The 5,796-nt window shown below is 36.8% G+C and overlaps 1 non-coding gene across 1 annotated transcript; it reads left to right on the top strand.

Annotated features, from left to right (window-relative positions):
* The first annotated feature begins 5,136 nt into the window (after positions 1-5,136).
* Positions 5,137-5,243, top strand: LOC141704884 (small nucleolar RNA R71). Its single transcript, XR_012568107.1, has one exon. It is a non-coding gene; the product is annotated as a small nucleolar RNA R71 (small nucleolar RNA).
* Positions 5,244-5,796: the final 553 nt, after the last annotated feature.

Below are 5,796 nucleotides of genomic sequence, written 5' to 3'. Positions count from 1 at the left end.
ATTATTTTTATAAAGATTATTCTTTAAGGGAATATTATTTAATTAATAATATTCAGTCATTTTCTAAATATTCTGGGGACTGATTTACTTCATTAAATCAGCTTTACTCCAAACACTCTATAAAGTGTTTTCGAGTCTTCAAAATGATTTTTAAAAGTTAGAGCGGATCCCAAAACTCATTTTTATATTTAAGATCTTCCTTTTTAAGGGGATTTAAATACTCGCTTAAAACCTGAGGGATCCGGCTCTGTGGTGTATTTATATTCGCAACAAGGTTGCAGTTTTGGTAAATGAATTGATTACTTACCCAACGTTCGGGAAGTAAGTCCATCTATTGAGTCGGCATAAGCAACATGGGCTCAGTGGGCGTCCATGATAGTGTAAGTGGCTCAGTGGGAGTCCATCAAATGCATAAGTGGCTGAGTGGCAGTCCAGCATAGGTCCTAATGCGGCCAGGGTGATGACCAGTGGGGAATTCGTCCATCTACTAGTAGAAAAGGTTACTTATGGGTATCTTGCCTGATCAGCAAGATATCTGGTTTATGCCAAAATTCTTTTCCTTTCCAAAATTCATTGGATGTTTCAAACTCTGTTCATACTTACATAACAGAGGTTCCAGGAAATGTTTTAGAGATATATATATGTGGATATATATATATTCGGGACTAAATAAGTATCTCATAACTTTTTCATTCAATAATATTTCAAAGATTGAATCTATTCAAGTCCTAACTTGTGGTCTCATCTATGGGATGTTTTTCTTAAAACTTATAATACTTTGAACGGTGGTAGTTCAAGTAGCTTTATAAATGATATAAGTGTGGTGAAGTATTGGTAACTTCATTCCTTGTTTTTACTTATATCTAGTAAGTAATTATCTTACACACGATAAAGATTCTAGTGAGAATCCATTTAGATACTTATATTATTGTTATCACTATGTATTATCTTGCGAGCTGTAAGGCTCACTCTTGCTTTATTTCTTCATCACACAACAATAGTTAGGAGAGATGGCCAGACTCCAGCAGACCCAGCGCAAGCGCGTGGGAAGCGCCCCGCGTCTTCCCGATGATGTTGTAGCTGCTATAGCTGCAGAGGTAGATCCATTGTAGTTCAGACCATCTACTTCTGAGAATCAAATTATGTATAATTATAACTTGTGGCAGATAATGGCAATTAACTGTAAATTATCAAGTAATCATTTTGGGTTGTAAAAATTTTAAATTGTGGATTCAAAGACTTGTACTTATTTCAATTTCATCTCTGAGACTATAACGGGTTGTGGTGTGTGTTAGTATGGGGTCACAGCATGAGGTTATTTATTATTAATTAAGTGAAGTATATTGTGGAAAGAAAGACCGTGACAACCCGGATCCCCGACCCCGGATCTGGGGGTGTTACAGTTTCTTAGGTTTAATCTCATTAGACTTGAGAATTTCTGATTCATCCTTAGTCATTTGAGTTGGACCTTTAAAACTAGTCATTTGAACAGAATTATCATGCATATTTTGATTAACAGGAAAAGGCATGTTATTTGCAAACATGTTATTCCAGTAAGGTATACTAAATGGCATTTGAGGCATACTAAATGTAGCATAATAAGGATTAGGTGCAAATGGCATAGTAGCAAATTGTGCTTCATATTCTGAGCAGACATAACATTCATTAGTATAACAGACATGGAATTCATGTTGGAAAAAGAAGGAGGTACAATTATTAAAATAGGCATGGCAATTTTGCAATTAACAGACAAATGATTAACACTACCACACTTAACACAAATTTTTCTTGGAGGAAATTTATCAGGTGTGTAGTGTTATGTTTGTTAATTCCTACTTTCCCATTTCTATTGTTCTTCTTTTTAGCATCTGTTTTAACCTCGATCTTTTCTAATCTGTCATTCAATTTCTTGATGACGGATGACCAACATTGACCCTCTTTTCTTCCTCACTTGACTTGATTCTCCTGGAACAAACTTCTTGGTGACAGATCCATATTTCTCATTCAGCTTGGCTAGCTTGGCTTTGCTCACTGATTTACTCACAGCCGATGGATGTGGCTCTCTTTCACTCGATGGATAATCATTTTCATTATCCGACATCTATAGACAGTCCTTTAACCAAATTGGATATCATCTTCTCCTTGCTTTTCTTCCATGCTGCATCACAAAATGACTCAAATCCTGAACTTTAGTGATTTGAGCATGGACATCTCTGGATGATTTCAATGACTTGATCACTTCATGTTCACGTTCAAGCTGCTTTTTCAAGATTTCTTCTTCTTCAAGGACTCAGTTAATTCATCTTTAGCAATCTTACACTCAATTCTTAATTTCTCAAATTCAATGAACTAAGACTCTAGCACATTGTTTCCTCTCACTTAAAAACAATTTTTTTTTAATTTTAGCATTTTTTTGGTGAGGGCTTAAGAGTAACACGCAAGTGATATACTTTTGTGGACATGTCATTAATTGCATCATTACACTCATCTTTAGTCAAATGTGCTAGGTTAGTGGTGATTACTTGATTACTTGAAGAACTTGTTTCTGTCTCATCAGACTTGGCCATCAGGGGCTAGGTTGACATAGCTTGCTTCTTCATCTTCAGCTAGTCCATTAGCTGTCCAGTCATTTTCTTGTGTTATGAAAGCCCTTTCCTTTTGCTTGAGCAACTCAAAGTACTTCTTATAATCAACAGGCTCAAACTTTTTCTTAGAATCTGACTTTTTGCATTCATTTGCAAAATGACCAGCTAAGCCACATTTGAAAACACTTGAATTTTGATTTATCGACCATGTTTCTATTTGGCTTAGTAGCTCCAAAGTTATTTTTGAACTTGAACTTGGCAAACCTTCTGGATAAGAATGCTAAGTGCTCATCAATATCATCCATGTCATCTTGACTCAATTGATCTTCATTTTCAGCTACCAACCCTTTGCCCTTGCTTTCACAGACCTTTGATTAGATTCAACAACTTCTACCTTCATTTCTTTCTCTTTTTCTGACTCAGCAACCAGTGCTATGGACCCTCCTTTCTTCCTTCCTTTCTCCATCCTTTCATCTTTCTCTCTTTCAAGCTCATAAGTCTTTAGAATGCCATACAGTCTCTCTAGGGTAAACTCCTTGTATTCTTGTGAATTTCTCAAAGAGACTGTCATTGACTTCCATTCTTTTGGAAGAGATCTAAGGAACTTGAGGTTAGAGTATTTAGTTTGGTAGACTCTTCCATGCAGCTTCAGAGAATTAGTAGCTTTTGAAATCTACTAAAAATATCAGTGAGAGTTTCACTTTCTTCACAGTGGAAATGCTCATATTGCTGAATCAGTAACTGCATCTTATTTTCCCTTACTTGTTTAGTACCATCACAGATTATTTGAATCGTGTCCCAAACCTCCTTGACTGTTTTGCAGTTAATGATGTTATCAAACATATCACCATCACTCCATTGAATAAAATATTCATGGACTTCTTATCTTTCCTGACTTGTTCAATATCAGGGTCTATCCATTCATGCCTTGTTTGGGAACATATGGCACATTTCCAGTTGCAGCTCTCATTGGTACATGAGGACCTCTTTCTATGCAATCCACATAGGCCTCATCTTGAGAAAGAAGATTAAGATGCATTTTCACCTTCCAGTGGTGGTAATTATCTTTATCCAGAAAAGGAATTTTGACATCCAACATCCTTCTTGTTCATCTTGCTGTTTGTTGTGATATTTTACACTCTTTGTACTTCAAGAGCTTGCTCTGATACCAATTGTTAGTCCCTAAATATAAAACAAGAATTACAGAAGGGGGGTTGAATGTAATTCTGTAAACTTTTCAAAACTAAAAATGTTCTTGCTTGATAAAATATAAAAGTAATAAAAACAATGCTTTAAAACTTTCTGGTGGATTTGAAAGTATCCACCAGAGATATATGTATATCATTTAGAACTATGTGAAGCTAAAATGGCTCACATCTACTTTACAAGTTGAACAATCAAACTACAGAGAGATTCTTAGCAAGTACAAGCTTTATCTATCTCTCTTTGAAAGTGTGTTTGCTTAGTTATCTGTTCTACTAGCTACACTTGGTTTATATATCACAAAGTTCACATGATAATAAGATAAGATAATAAAACAAATCATATCTAGTCTAATTCCATGCTGCTTCACTACTCTGTTCCAACATCTTTGAATATCTTCACAATTGCATGGAAATGGTAATGCTTCTTTGTTCTCAAATTCCTGCTTAACAGGCTGCCACATTCCTTTGCAAACACCCGATGCATGTGACTGTGTTGTAACTGTCAACAGATATTTGAGTTTGATCATCCGTCGGAAGTCTTGTAGATCATCCGTCGCGTAGCTTTGTTGATCATCCGGGTAGCTTTGTTGATCATCCGTCGGATAGCTATTATCACTTGACTCTATTTCACTTATACATAATTACAAGACATCACTTATTTACAACTAATCAACCTATTATGTATATCCACTAGTAGTCAACATGACTCATCTATTCTACATAACTTGCACAAAGTTGTTTGCAGAAATGTGCTACAGTTCTTATTTATTACATAAGCTACTCACTCAATGGATGTCAATTAGTCATCCGTCGGGACTATAAGGTTCATCCGTCGGGACTATATTTGAACATCCGTCGAGTGCTACAATTTTCACTAAGTTGAATCTACTAAGGTGTTTTGTTAATCTAATCATCAAGTTCACAACATATTCCAACAGGGATGATAAGTGACTGGAGCTTGCGGCTGTGACCTTTGAAAGTTGCTCACAACTGAGCTGATTTACTAGAAATAGCACAGTGCTCAGTCTCATGTGCCCCCGCACAAAGCTCAAAACACTAGTGATCTGATTAACTCAATAATTAGCCAAAGAATCCACTTTCATCGTCAAAGCTTGAAGTTGAGCAGGTATAGCAGTAGATGTTTCCACTTCCAGAACTCCTGCTACCTTGCCTTGTGATATTCTCTGTGTTGGATTTTGGTATTCATTAGCTGCCATTAGCTCAATCAACTCATAAGCTTCATTATAGCTTTTGGCCCATAACGCTCCACCTGACCCTTTATCAAGTATATGTTAGACTGTGCGCCTAAACCATTGTAGAAACAATTAATGATCATCCAATCAGGCATGGCATGGTTTGGGCACTTCCTAAGAATCTTTTTGTAGTGATCCCAAGCCTCACACAAAGATTCTCCAGATTGCTGCGCAAACTGAGTAAGTGCATTCCTGATTGCAGTCACCTTTCCTATAGGGAAGCACTTAGTGAGAAACTTTTGAGCAAGATCCTCCCATTTGGTGATAGAACCTGCGGTAGAGAATGTAACCAGCACTTAGCCTTATCCCTCAGAGAAAATGGGAAAAGTCTCAGCTTAATAGTATCTTCAACAACCCCATTGAACTTGAAAGTGTCGCAGATCTCGATGAAATCTTATGTGCATGTTGGGATCTTCTATAGAAGAACCCCAAACTGAACTGAATTATGTATCATCTGAATAGTGCTCGACTTGATCTCAAAGCTGTTAGCCGAGATGGCTGGTCTGATAATGCTGGACTGAATATCATTGATCTTAGGCTGAGAAATGTCCATTAAAGCCTTCGGATTTTCTGCTTGATCTCCTATCACAACTAGTGCTTCTTCCTAACTTTTCTTCTTCCTCAAAAACTTCCTGCTCTACCACAAATTCTTCCTCAGCTTGATCCAGTGTTCTCTTACGAGACCGCGAACGCGTAGCATACATGCTCGCTAGAGTACTGAAACACGACAAGGAAACAAGTAAGTAACAATGT

This window comes from Apium graveolens, unplaced genomic scaffold (genome assembly GCF_009905375.1).
Source record: "Apium graveolens cultivar Ventura unplaced genomic scaffold, ASM990537v1 ctg8379, whole genome shotgun sequence".
Taxonomy (NCBI): Eukaryota; Viridiplantae; Streptophyta; class Magnoliopsida; order Apiales; family Apiaceae; genus Apium; species Apium graveolens.
The sequence above is the reverse complement of the archived record's forward strand: the minus strand, read 5'-3'. Positions and strand labels throughout refer to the sequence as shown.